Genomic DNA, 14,930 nt, shown 5'->3' with positions numbered 1-14,930 from the left:
AGATGTTGTTTGGCCCACAATATGCTACGAAAGTATGAATGTCTTGTTTGTTTTTAAAGTTCAAGAGCCAACTAAGAAACCTAGTTTCCATCACTAAGTTCTAATTAAACTGGAGATAAAAGCTTAAAAAAAAGACAATGTATAATATATAAGTCTATACATAGCCATCCTGCCTAGAGTTTTTGAAGGGGAGAAACCTGTTGACCACAGTCCTAGTACCACTTTGCATGGGAAGAATAAGGAGGCTCATGCCACTGCCCCTCCTGCTCCTGAATCCAGCAGGCTTCCTCCATGAAGCCCTCCTGGGAAGCTGCTCATTCCAGCAGACACGGGGGGCATCACAGAAGGCGGGTCTCATGCAAGTGAGAGGATGAGTCTTTCCCAGGTGGGTGGAGAGAGTGTGAACAGCATGGCTCCCTGAGACTTTGCAGAGATGGTTCTTGTCAGCCCGAGAGGTCAGTGAGGACAGGCTGGCCCTGTCCACTAACCCACCTCTTTCTTGAGCAACATCTCAGACGCCATCACCCTTCTGAAGGAATCGGAATGTGAAGTTGAGGGAAACAGTGACTCCTCGTTCTTGCACGTGGTCTAAGAGCCTCTTGCAGAAACAAAAGCAATCTCCCAGGCTTGTGAGTGTTTCCTAACTCCTGAGTTCTGAATGGCCCAGAAGAAACAGATGCATCCCAGAAATATACAACCTACCAGGTAGATTGTTGAAGATATAGGAAATTTGAACAGACCAATAAAAAAGTAGAGCTTGAAACAGCAGTAAAAGCAGCTCAGATACAGTGGTGGGAATCTTCTAAAACTGTGAGTGAAGCCATTTGCCACACACACACACACATCACAGAAAATGGAAAGACTCTTTTCATTTAAACTGTAGAGATGATAAAGCCACAAAGTAGCACCAAGCCCCTTCCTGTGCCTGGCCACCACCAAAGCTGCGGGGAGAAAGAACGCGAATGAATCCTCAGCACCTCACGAGCCAGCAGCCGGGCAGGGGCCTTCCACGGTGGATAACCCAAACATATGGAGGATGCAGTGCCTCACAGAATAGTCCTTGTATTACTATTATTTTTATTATTGGGTAGAGACAGAGAGTGGCTGAGAGGGGAGGAGACAGAGAGACACCTGCAGGCCTGCTTCACCGCTCCTGAAGCTTCCCCCCCAGCAGGTGGGAACCAGGGAGCTTGAACCCAGGTCTCTGTGCACTGTAATGTGTGCAATCAACTAGGTGCACCACAGCCTGTCCCCCAGAAAGCTATAACTAGTGTGAAAACAAATAGAAGATAAGGCATTGTAGGAGAATTCTAGTATAAACAGAGTTGGAAAATACAAAAATTAAAAAAAAACAAAAACAGTTCGGCTAAATGAATATTAAGGAGCAAAAGTCCTGAGGGAGAAACAGGCCAACAGTATCAGTGCTGTTTCTGCCTGCCCAGGGGTGGCCTGGGCCTGGGCCTAACCAGGAAGCAGGGCCTGAGGTGGAGGCCCGGCCACCGCTGCAAGCCAGGCCTCGTCTCCCAAGACTTCTGCTCATCTGTCCCAGCTCTGGACTTGAAGAAATGGCAGCGGGCATGGTCCACTCCAGAAACAGCCTCCCCTTCCAGCGGGGAAACGGAAAGAGGGTGACAGGCGGGGGTCCCTCTCCTGCTGGGGCCTGACGGCTCCCCTTGAGAGCCTGATCTCAGCCCCATGTCACATGAACTGCTCTCAGCCGGACCCACAGCATCACACAGATTTCTTTTGGCCCCCATCCCACGTGCAGCTGTTTGCACTTAGCTGAGGTCTGGTGTGTCTGGAAACAGTGGGCCAGGCTTCCCTGACTGCCTGTGTCAGTGCCTGGTACCGGAAAGAATGAGCTCTTTCCCAGCTGGGCGGGGAGCAACCAGAGCCCCTACGACATGCAGGGAGACTTACAGGAGGCGCTGCCTGACAGCTGGAAGGTGGCCCCCAAGCAGGGCCCGCGTGAATTAAAGGGCAGAATTCTGTCAGTCACCTTGTTTCTGGACCCCGCCGACCTCAAGCTGAAGTGACACTTCAGAAGGTTATAAAGGCACAAGAATCATGACGGTGGACAACTATATGCCACCAAGCAGAATGGCCCAGAAGAAACAGATGCATTCCAGAAATACACAACCTACCAGGTAGATTGCTGAAGATATAGGAAATTTGAACAGACCAATAAAAAAGTAGAGATTGAAACAGTAGTAAAAAAAAATCAATAAAGGAAACTAAAACTGTGCTTGCACTGACTAACCCCACCGCACATCTGAAGGATGACTGATGTCAAATTGATGACAAGTTCTCTCCCCAAAAAGAAGATGGAACACTAGTGGACTGATCTTACAAGGTCAGCACCATCCTGATGCAGATGTGGACACTGCAAGGAGAAAAATGGTCAATATGACTAGATAATTAGAGGGGCAAAAATAATGAGATAATTAGAGGGCAAAAATCCTCAGGCATATTCCAGCAGACCTGACTCAACTTCCCATGAGACCAAAGATCTCTGAAAGTGAGAAACGATCCAAATCAGCAAGGACAAACCAAAACAGAATCAAAGGTAAGATCATACTCTCCCCTCAGTAGAAGCAGAAAGAAGCATCTCACAGAATTTAATATCAGTTCATGACAAAAACTCACCAGAGTGGGTAAAAAGGAAGAGGTGGCAAACTAGGAAAGGTCGTGGAGACAAAGCCAGAGCCAACATCGTGCCAGCGGGGACAGGATGAGTGTCCCAGCAAGATGAGGAGAAGACCAGAGAGTGTGACTGTCACCACGCCCGCTCCACACAGGGCCAGGAGCCCCAGCCGGAACAATCAGGCAATAAAGAGAAGCCAAGGACATCCAGACAGGAAGAAGCTGTCTCTGCAGATGACTTGCTGTCACAAGGACTCCACCAACAAAACTGTTAGAAATAATAAGCAAATCCAGTCAAGCTGCAGGATATAAAAATTAAGATTTAAAATCAGTTTTATTTCTAAACTCTGATAAATTATCTGAAAAACAATATTTTATAGTAATAGCATTTACAAAAATATCAAAAATCAACAAAATACTTAGGAGTTTAACAAGGGACGCAAAAGCTCTGTTTAGTGAAAAATACAAGACATCAGTGAAAAAAACTCGGTAGCGCAGCGGGCTAAGCGCATGTGGTGCAAAGCACAAGGACCTACCTAAGGATCCTGGTTCGAGCCCCGGCTCCCCACCTGCAGGGGAGTCACTTCACAGGCGGTGAAGCAGGTCTGCAGGTGTCTATCTTTCTCTCCCCCTCTCTGTCTTCCCTTCCTCTCTCCATTTCTGTCTGTCCTATACAACAACTATGACATCAATAACAACAATAGTAACTACAACAACAATTTTAAAAAAAGGGCGACAAAAGGGAAAACAAATAAATATAAAAAATAAATTAAAAATGAGATAAACTCAAGAAGACACAAATAAACAAAAAGATGGGCAGGTGGTGGTGGTGCACCTGGTTGAGCACACATGTTACACTGCACAAGGTCCCGGGTTCAAGCCCCTCGTACCCACCTCTCCCCCATCTCCCCTCTCCCACCCTCCCTTTCTCTCCCCCTCTCTCTCCTTGTCACCAAAATTACTGCTGAGGCTTGGTGCCTACATTGGGATGCATTGGATCGACCTTCCCGTGGTGCATCCCGTGAGTCCCCATTCATTGGGGAAACTGACGATCCTTCCTAGCCGACAGAATCCACATGGATCCCAGTCACTTTCAAAGCCAGCAACAAGCAGCTCCTGACAGCTTTCAACCTGACGCTGTTGACTGGCTACGGAAGAAGGGCAAACGCTAGAAGAGGAAGAAGGTGCCTACATGACAATTCCACTACTCCTGGTGACCTTTATCCCCCTTTCTGATAGCGAAATAGAGAGGAAGAAAAAAAAGAGACAGGAGCAGCCCTGCTCAACACTAGGGAAGCCCCTCCCCACACCGCGTGGTCACTTCCAGAGACTAGCCCAGAGTCCTTGGGCACAGGAAAGCGTGTGCCTGGCTGAGTGTGCCATCCAGCCCCTATCTCTCTCTTCCTTTCTTTCACAATAAATAAATAAATACACACGTATATTTTTTTTACTTTTTTTAATGACACTGAATTCTCTGGTAACTAAAGAAAAAAAATGAGGTGTATATTATGGACACATACTTTTTTTCCAAATCCTAGTAAGAATTTCTGTGTGAAAGACAATTCAGAAAACTATGTATGTTCATATCAGCATTTTTCCTATCTACCTTCAGTGACAGCAGAAGACAAAAACTGTTCTCTCTGGCGTTCCTGTAGGGCACCCAGCTATGAACCTTGAAAGCAAAACATACACAAACACACACACGCATCTCCTCCAAGAAACAGAAAGATTTTGATTTAGTGAAATGGTCGCCTGTATTTTTAAGCTCTTCTTACATAATTCTGAAGTTAACCCCTGTTTTCAGACAACTGTTTGGTATCAATGTTCGGTGAAGGAATCATGTGAAGTGAGATGAGTCAGACAGAGAAGGATGAGCATGGGATGATCTCACTCACAGACAGAAGTGGAGAAAGAAGAACAGAAGGGGAAACAGAGCAGAACCTCAACTGGAGTTGGTGTCCTGCACCAAAGTAAAGACTCTGGGGTGGGGGAGGGCTCAGGTCCTGGGACAGGATGGCGGAGGAGGGCCTAGTGGGGGTGAGAGTGTCCTGTGGAAACTGGGAAATGCTACACGTGGACCAACTATTGTACTTGATTGTTGACTGCAAACCATTAACCCCCAACCCCTCCGTAAAGAAGAAAAGCACTGTTTGTGTAGGAAGAGGTGCATTTCTCGTCTACACTTCAGTGACTGGGTATATTAATGACACAGGTAAGGTTGCAGGCTCCCAAAGCAAGTTCTGTCACATTATTTAAGACACTGGCTGCCAACCCAGTGCCGGACTGAAGTGTGTCGGAACGGCAACTGAGACTGGAGGCTTCACTACAGCACGCGCCCTGCTAGCTCGGGATGGCGCAGTCAGGAGAGAACCAGGTCAGTGCCCCCCACACCCCCCGCCTCAGTGAAGCTGACCATCCACCCTCACGCTCCACCCAGAGATTTTTACTTTGATGCCCTACTCCAAACTCAGTCAGATCCTGCTTTGAGTTTCCCTTTCTGTTCTTCTTTCTCAACTTCCATTTATGAGTGGGATCATCCCATACTCATCTTTATCTTTCTGACTTAGCTCACTCAACATAATTCCTTCTAGCTCCATCCAAGATGGGTCAGAGAAGGTGGGTTCATTCTTCTTAATAGCTGCATAGTATTCCATTGTGTATATGTACCACAGCTTTCTCAGCCACTCATCTCTTGTTGGACACCTGGGTTGCTTCCACATTTTGAATATTACACATTGTGCTGCTATGAACATAGGTGCACACAGTTCTCTTTGGATGGGTGTTTGGAATCCTTAAGATATAATCCTAGGAGAAGAATTTCAGGGTCACAAGGCAGGTCCACTTCTAGCCTTCTGAGAGTTCTCCAAACTGCTGTCCACAGAGGTTGGGCCAATTTACATTCCTACCAGCAGTGCAAGAGGGTTCCTTTGTCCCCACAGCCTCTCCAGCATTTGTTGCTGCTGTCCTTTTTGATGTATTCCATTCTCACAGGGGTGAGGTGGTATCTCAGTGTTGTCTTTATTTGCATTTCTCTGACAATCAGTGACCTGGAGCAATTTTTCATGTGTTCGTCGGCCTTTTGGATCTCTTCTGTAGTGAATGTTCTGTTCATATCCTCTGCCCACATTTGAATGGGACCATTTGATTTTCTGCTGCTGAGTTTAGTGAGCTCTTTATATATTTTGGTTATTAGTCTCTTGTCTGATATGTGGTGGTGAGAATGGTGTCAATATACCCTTCTTTGACCTCACAGTCTCATAAGTCACTAATTAATATGAGGGGGGGAAATGGATCAGATGTCTCAAGTATTTTGATGCATAGACCATAGGTCTGAGTATATGTTCCTTCAATCTAAGTACTTAAGACTTCAAATTGGTAATCAGATTGAATTTTAACAGTGGGCTCAATCTGTTACTTCATTTCTAATCATGACTTTTTCTTTAAAATATTAAATCTTCTAAAAGATTAGACCAGTGAGAACAGAAACAACTGGTGGTGTCCCTTTACAAGGCACAGCTACATGTACATAGCATAAAAGGAGACTAATTATGGTGAGGTCTCCTATGGTACAGTAAATGCCAACAAAGGGGTATTCAAAGTTAAGTCAATTGCAAGTAATTCAGTTATAGCAATAACTATCTATTGCCCTCTTAAATCCTTAGACAGCAGGAACCTTCCCCTTCTCTATAAAGCCCATAATTCTCCCAGGCATGGAACTTCTGGGGTTCACTTTCCTGCCTGCTTCTCTCCCGTCACACCAACTGATACTTTATATGCTGATCCCAACCTAATCAATGCAACCAGTTCCACCTTGGCATCTCAGACTGCGTCCAGAGACATCAGGCGTGGAATGTCAACCTTTCCTAGCTCACAAGACTTCTTAATTCCAGTGCGGTTGGTGCACTTCGTAACAAAGCCTCAAAATCTAGATATAGACCAGGGCCCATGAGACAGGGCACATGTACATGTGTCCATAAATTAGGGAAAACATATACCTTAAAGCAAGAGTGCACATCAGTTTGCAGTGAGTCAATAAATGTAGTAAGCAAGCACAAAGACCTAAAAAGACACCTTAAAGTACTTCATCAAACAGTTTCTACTTAGACCTAGACACCCTCCTCATCTACCTCCTACTGCATGGCCCTCAGTCACCCCAAAGCTCACCTTATCAAAGTAAGGACGACAAAAGCTGGGTAAGAGCAAGAGACCGGCATACTTCAGTGATGACTCTTTGGTCACTATTGGGCCACCCCAGCACCTGGGGCCCTAGTCAGGGAGTCCTGGGATCCCACACAGACATGATGGGCCTAGAGCTCTCACAGACCCTCTCTCCACTGTCACTGCTCATCTCCATCAGGAACAACACAATGGACCTCTCTGTGGGCCCCATAGGACCCTGCCCTCAACGTGGATCAACAAGGGTGGGGAATGTTCCATCCTCTGAAGGGAGGTTGGACAACATACTCTGCCTACCACCCGAGGAAGACGGGTCCTGAAATCACTGCAGCCTGGAGTGTTCCCAGCCGTGACCACAGACTGTGAGCTCAGACCTACAGGGATGCAGAGGTCACACAGGCTCCTGTGCTGAATATGGGCCCCAGATCAGATCGATGGGGTTTACAGTTAACAATATTTATATACGTTTCCCATATTTGGGAGCTACTGTCTTCCCTGATCTGGCTTTCTAGCCCTTTTTCCAGCCATGACATCATCTCCCCAGACAATAACTTGGGTCCACCTCCATATTAGCTGTCAGGCTCAGGCAAAAACTAGTAAAGTTATAGGTCCCTTAGAATAGACCTAAAATAGACCTGATATTTCTCTAAAACAGAGACCCCAAATCTTAATTTGCAATATTCTTGTCTTTAGGTTCATGACTAGTCAACAATTTGTTCTAATTTATATCTTAACTTTTTTTCAGCCACAAGGTTTCAGATGCTACCATGATGCCGACCAGACTTCTCTGGGCAGATGACCCCACCAATCTGTCCTGGAGCTCCGCTTCCCCAGAGTCCTGCCCCACTAGGGAAAGAGAGAGACAGGCTGGGAGTGTGGATCCACCTGTCAACACCCATGTTCAGTGGGGAAGCAATTACAGAAGCCAGACCTTCCACCTTCTGCATCCCACAGTGACCCCGGGTCCATACTCTCAGAGGGATAAAGAATAGGAAAGCTGTCAGGGGAGGGGATGGGATACAGAGTTCTGGTGGTGGGAGTTGTGTGGAAATGTACCCCTCTTATCCTATAGCCTTGTCAATATTTCCATTTTATAAATAAAAAATTTAAAAAAGACAGAACCAGACCCCATGCAACTCAGCTTCTGCCTCAGTAGGTCTGTGCCAGGCCCAGTGATCTGTAAAAACTAACAGGCTCTCGATTGATGCTGACAGCTTTGACCTGCAGACCACAGATTGAGAATCACTAACTATACAGTTTATCATATCAGTTGCTTTAAATGGTTATTAACAAAATTTAAAAGTAGGCCCTTCAAGTGAAGGTTTTGTCTTGGTTTGTTTTCTGCCTCTGTGGTTATCACTGGTCGATGTCTGCACTATAAATCCACTGCGGCTAGCAGATATTTTTTCCTTTTTATTGGATAGAACACAGAGAAATTGAGAGAGGAGGGGAGAGAAAGGGGGAGAGAAAGTCAGAGAGACACCTGCAGACTTGCTTCATCACTTGTGAAGTGACCCCCCTGCAGGTGGGGAGCCATGGGCTCGAACTGGGATCCTTGCACTTAGTACTATGTGCACTTAAATAAATCACCACCACCCAGGCCCCTCAAGCCCAGTTGTTTAAAGTATAAATAAATCTTCAAGGACTATTAGTGACAAAGCAGTTTCAAGTGTTTTGAAACCAAGAATAAAAATAAAATGTAGCATTAAAAAGAAAAACTAGAATAACTGAGATTGGAATCCAAATTGAGAGTCATCTCACTTATTTAAAAATGAGGATCAAAAGTTTTATTAGGGAGGAACTTTGGATTATTCAACAAAAACTTTAACTGAATCTCTATTAGCTAACGGGGGAAAAATGAGGCCAGTAGTTATCATTTATAAAAATTGGACATTATGGGAGTCGGCGGTAGCGCAGCGGGTTAAGCGCACGTGGCACAAAGTGCAAGGACCGGCATAAGGATCCCACTTCCAGCCCCCGGCTCCCCACCTGCAGGGGAGTCGCTTCACAGGCGGTGAAGCAGGTCTGCAGGTGTCTGTCTTTCTCTCCCCCTCTCTGCCTTCCCCTCCTCTCTCCATTTCTCTCTGTCCTATCCAATGACAGCAGCAACAACAACAATAATAATAACCACAATAATGATAAAACAACAAGGGCAACAAAAGGGGAAAAAATGGTCTCCAGGAGCAGTGGATTTGTGGTTCAGGCACCAAGCCTCAGCAATAACTCTGGAGGTTAAAAAAAAAAAAAAAAGAAAGAAAGAAACGGACATTACAAAGCCTTAGTGAAACTGGTAGAAGCATGTAATATCTTCTCTCTTTTTTAACAAAGCACTGCTCAGCTCTGGTTTATGGCAGTGTGCAGGATTGAGAGCCTCAGACATGAAAGTGTCTTTGCATAACCATTATATGGAAAAGATATGCCAAGAGGTCTGGAGCTTCTTAAATTTATTTTCTTTTCTTGAGCAGAGCTGTACTAAAAAGGCAGTATTGTGGTCCAGGAGGTGGCACAGTGGATAAAGCACTGGACTCTCCAGCCTGAGGTCCCAAGTTCAATCCCCAGAGGCACATGTAACAGAGTGATGTCTGGACCTCTCTTTCCTCCTGCTTTCTCATTAATAAATGAATGAAATCTTTAAAAAAAAAAACCAGAAAAGGCAGTATTGAATTCATCCCAAGTATTTTTCTTATTAGATATAAATCTATGCAATAGTAACGACGTGAACATAGATAGGTTGTGTATCACTTGGAAATGAAATTTGGTATGTGAAGAAGATAAATCCTATATACTGAATAATTCTTACTGTGGCTATATTAGTCTTCTTAAGAAAAGTTAAATAGGGCGGGGGAAATAGCATGAAGGTTATGCAAACATACTCTCACGCCTGAGGCTTCTAAGTCCCAGGTTCAATCCACTGCACCCCCATAAGCCAGAGCTGAGCACTGCTCTGGTGTTTCTCTCTGTATCTCTCTCCCTCTCTCTCTCTCTCTGCATTTCTCTCAAAAATAAAATAAACAAAAAATATTTTTTTAAAAAAGAAAAGTTAAATATAAAATCTTAGCTCAATCAATCCAATCCAGAGACAGTTTACTAGGATCAGAAATTAGGGTCAGATCAACAAATCCTAAAAATGCTTACTAACTTGTCTTCTGAATAAAGATGACATCAGACCAAATTTTTTAATGTATCCCCACCCAATTTCCCATTAAAATTTGGCTAAGGACATATGAAAAAAAAATTTAGTTGAACTAAAAGCAGTATGTCCAAGTAATTCTTTGGGTCCTAAAAAAGTACAGCTAGAAGTTAGAATTTCCACACTGCGGTTGTCTCTACCTGTACTTCCCTGTATCACTATTAATTCAATATGTCAGGGAAAAATAGACTTAATGTCTCAGGTTTAACTGCCAAAATTTCAGTTCTGAGTATATATTCCTTTAATCTATGCACTTAATGTTTCAAATTTGTAAACTGAATTCTGACACTGGGCTTAAATTGTTAAAGCATTTCTAAAAGTACATCTGCTTTCAAATACTAAGTTACTGACAATCGTAGACCAGGTCAATCACAATCACAATCAACTCTCAATATATAAAGCATTTAACTTCTCTGCAGACAGCACCAAATGGCATAAATCCTGATGAGGTCAAGTATGGTATAGTAAATCTGAACCACAGGACCTTGAAAGTAAGCCAAATTCCCAAATGACTTGGTTATCATAATGACTGTCTATTGCCTCCTTAAGCTCCAAGACAGCATGGAACCCTCGTGATTCTCTTAATTATCCATCTTTCCCCCAGTCCTGGAGCCTCTGGGACCTTGCCTGTATTTCTTCCTGCTTCTCCTCTCGACCCCTGTCCTGTGGCACTGCCTCTGAGGGCCTCAACTACATCAACGCAGCCAGTGCCACCCTGCCACATTTCGCCTCTGACAGTGTCCAGGGGCCCTCTAGCTCCGAGACTCTGGTGAGACTTTTCCTGACACACGGGTCTCCCTAGTTCCATTTCTAATGGAGCGTTCCCTAGCAAAGCTGCAGAACCTGGATACAGGCTCGGGCATAGGGGACTGGGTGCATGTACACTTGTATCCATAAGTTAGGGCAGCTATAGCCTCAAAGAGTGCCTGCTAGTTCCTGTGATTAGCTTGGACCTGGTAGCTCAGCAAGCAAGTAGAAAGACCTAAAGAAAGCACGGCAAAGTGTCTATTCAGACATTTACTGCTGAGGCCTAGACACCCTCCTCTCCTACCCCTGCTTCACTTCTCTCAACCACCCTATCTACTCAACTAACTACACAAAAGTAAGTAAGAGATACCCACTGAAGTCTTCTGGAAGCAACAACATTAATGTCACCCCTTGATAACGATAACCTTTAGAAGAAGCATTGTACACAAGTGGCCAAGAGATACACTGGCAAAATTATATACATCAACTGAGAGACACTTGTTGTCCATATGACAACCTTGACTGGACTCATCAACAAGTAAAATGCATAAAAACTTAAGGGTGACTTAGACTGCACTAAAATCCTAGGTCTATTTCCTCCTTAACTTGAGGCCAGACCCCATAAACCTAATACCGGTTTGGATTCAACAAATGGCACACTCAGCGCTTTAACGACAGGGAGAAAGTCTAAGCTCCTCAGAGAAAGAAAGGACCACACACGCTGGATAAGGGCAACGACTGGCTCACGTAATGGCGGCCTTTCTGGTGAATACCAGATTGCCCATCATTGGGGCCCTGGTGAGGGAATCTTTGTCCCACGCAGACGTGATGGGCCTAGAAAGAGAAGGATGGATATGGGATGATCCCACTCGTAGAAGTTGGAAAAGAAGAGCAGAAGGGAAAACACAAAGCAGAACTTGGACTGGAGCTGGTGCACTGCACCAAGGTAATGGGCTCTGGGTGGGGGGAGGGTTCAGGTCCTGGAACAGGATGGTGGAGGAGGACCTAGTGGGGGTTAGAGTGTGATGTGGAAAACTGAGAAACGTTACACACGGACCAACTACTGTATTTTACTGTCCACTGTAAACCATGAATCCCCCAATAAAGGGAATATATATGTTGTTTTCGCCGGGCTGGCTTCACGGGTAACAGACGACCAGGGACTCATGGTTGAGCTGTAGGCAGTATCTCTTTATTCATGCAGGATGTAGCACAATCTAAGACGAGCTAAGCTAAACTCAAGTACCCTAAAACTCACAATGCTGTCTTTACATATACTTGCCAAGTAGGGTGGAAACAGGATGTGACATAGAGAGGGTGGAGAGAAAAGTGACTGGTGAAAATCAGAGTGTGACAAGGAGGGGGCGGAGCAGGTGAGAATCCTATCACTGAACCACCAATGCCCTGGAGGGAGGGTGGTGCTTGTTAACAGTGGTTATGTAAATAGGATGCAGTGGTTATGTAAATAGAATAGTGTTAAGCAGGGGGGATTTAAACCAAATGAAACAGAAGGGGTCTCATGCATACCAACATATATATATATATATATATATATATATATATATATATACATGTATATATATATATATATATATATATGCCTAGACTTCAGACAGATCCCTCTCTCCACTATCTCTACTCACTTCCATCAGGAACATCATCACAAACCCTCCTGTGGCCTCTCTGGATAGCAGCCATGGCGGGGACCCCCTACTCTCTGAAGGGAGAAGGGTCAGCCTGCTCTGCCCCTCCAGGAAGACGGGTCCTGACATGAGAGCAGCCTAGAAGGTTCCAGCTGTGACCACGGACTGTGAGCTCAGACTGACAGGGACTCGGAGGGCACACAGGCTCCTGTGCTGAATGTGAACAGACACGGACCCTGGGTCAGTGGACGGGGTTAATAGTTAGTTGTATTTATATACTTTCTTCAAGTCTATAGGCTATTCTCTGCTCTAATTCAGCTTTCTTTTTTTATGTGAAAGCTTATGTTTATTTTATTAGTGATTTAATATTGATTTACAAAGTTCTGAGATAATAGCTATAACTCCAGACCCTTCCCACCACCAGAGCTCTGAGTCCCCACTCCCTCCACTGGACACTGCAGTGGTCTCCAGTCACAGTCATGAGCTGACTGTCTGTCTACATCTGTCTAGATTTGCTCATTGTTCCTATGGCCCTGCCTCCCCTGTCCCTACTTCATTAAGTTTTTCTAATAAGTGAGATCATCTGGTACTTGTCCTTCTCCTCCGGTTTCATGCAAGAAGATGTAAAGGAGACAACTTCATCTTTTCTCATATTAGAGTGTGCACATTCCCTTTTTGATTTTCTTTATTTATTACTGGATAGAGACAGAGAGGAACTGAGAGGGGAGGGGGAGATGGAGAGTAAAAGAGACAGAGAGACACCTGCATCCCTGCTTCACTATTTGTGAAGCTTTGCCCCTGCAGGTGGGGACCAGGGGCTTGAACCTGGGTCCTTGTGCACTGAAATGTGTGCACTTAACCAGGTGCGCCACTGTCTGGCCACAACTTCATTATTCATTTTTAACAGCTGAGTTGTATTCCATCGTGTGTGTGTGTGTGTGTGTGTGTGTGTGTGTGTGTGTGTGTGTGTATCGCAATTTTTTTTTGCATCCAGCGTCATCACTGGGGCTCAGTGCCTGCCGGCACTACATGTCGTCTGTTGCTGGCAGCCATTTTTTTCATTTTATTAGATAGGACAGAGAGAAATGGAGAGAGAAAGGAGTTGCTGTGAGTCTCCAGACTGCTGTCCACAAGGAGGGACCACTTTCACTCCCACCAGCAGTGCAGAAGTGACCCCTCACCCCACATCCTCTTCAACATTCGCCGTCTCTGTCTTTTCTGGTGCATGACAGTCTCACAGGGTAAAGTGGTATCTCAGTGCCTTTATTTGCATTTCTCTGATGAGCAGTGACTTTGAGCACCTTCTCTGGACATCTCCCTCGGTGAAATGTCTGCCCATGTCCTGGCCCCACTTTCTAATGGGGTTGCTTGGTTTTGTTTGTTTGTTTTGTGCTTAGTGTACTGAGCTCTTTATGCATGTTGGTTATTAGCGCCTTGTCTGATGTAAAGGTCATGTAAAGGTCTGCTCCCTTGCTGCAGCCGTCTTTCTGTTTGGGCGCCAGTAACCTTGCTGTGCAGAAGCTCTTCAGTTTGGTGCAGACCCATTGCTTTATTATCACTTTCAATTTCTTTGCTGTAGGATTTGAATCTTTGAAAGCTTTTTTGAAGCATAGGTCGTGTAGTGTCCTTCCACTGTTTTCTTCTCTGTATTTGATAGTTTCTGGTTTAATGCCCGTGTCCTTGATCCACGTGGAGTTGACTTCTGTGCGTGGTGATAAATGATGGTTCAACCTCATCTGCTTGCATGTTTCAATCCAGTTTCCCAGCATCCTATGTTGAAAGAACTCTCCTCCTGCCATTTGATGTTGAGCCCCTAGTCAAAGCCAGTTGGCATTGTGTGTGGAGGCTATTTATGGGTCTTCAGATTCGTTCCTGTGTGTCTGCTTTGTTCCAGCAGCACCAGGCAGCTCTGTGGTACAGCTTGAAGTCAGATGCTGTAACACCTCCAGTCTTGTCTTGAGATCATTTAGGCAATCCTGGGAGTGTTGCGGTTCTAGGTAAGTCTTTGTATCTCTTATTTTATTCCTTTAACAAAGTTCATTGGCACCTTGATGGGGTACCGAATCTATATGTGGCTCTGGCAGGGGGTCATTTTGAAGACACTGATCCCTCAGCCCGTGAGCATAGAATGTCCTTCCATCCCTTTGCCAAAAGCCTCCCCAGAAATGAGTACAGGCCCAGATGGGTTTACAAATGAATTCTATAAAATCTTGAAAGAACAACTTCCAGTACTCCTCCAGCTCTTCCAAAATATAGAAGACACAAATATAGTCTCCCTAACACCTTCTATGAAGCCAACACCAACCACACTAATACCTAAAGCAGACAGAGATAAAAATACATATAAATGAAAAACCCCACGAAAACTACAGTCTGACGTTGCTGATGAACACAGGTGCTATGATGATCAGCATGATTCTAGCCGACCACATACAAGGACACATTAAGAAGGTTGCGCCATGAACGAGCAGTTGTTATCCCTTGGGTGCAGGGCTGGTCCGATATACACACACTGATAAATGTGACCCACC

At 45.0% G+C, this 14,930-nt stretch overlaps 1 protein-coding gene across 5 annotated transcripts in view; it reads right to left on the bottom strand.

Annotated features, from left to right (window-relative positions):
- LPAR1 (lysophosphatidic acid receptor 1) overlaps nt 1–14,930 on the bottom strand; it is a 142,547-nt gene that overhangs the window by 93,089 nt on the left and 34,528 nt on the right. Inside the window, exon 1 of one of the 5 annotated variants that reach the window (XM_060199020.1) lies at nt 2,647–2,781. The exons of the other annotated variants lie outside the window; for them this stretch is intronic. The gene's annotated coding sequence lies outside the window, so the exon portion shown is untranslated. Of the gene's footprint in view, nt 1–2,646; nt 2,782–14,930 lie in introns of those variants that run through there. 5 annotated transcript variants of the gene reach the window in all.

This window comes from Erinaceus europaeus, chromosome 10 (genome assembly GCF_950295315.1).
Source record: "Erinaceus europaeus chromosome 10, mEriEur2.1, whole genome shotgun sequence".
Taxonomy (NCBI): Eukaryota; Metazoa; Chordata; class Mammalia; order Eulipotyphla; family Erinaceidae; genus Erinaceus; species Erinaceus europaeus.
The sequence above is the reverse complement of the archived record's forward strand: the minus strand, read 5'-3'. Positions and strand labels throughout refer to the sequence as shown.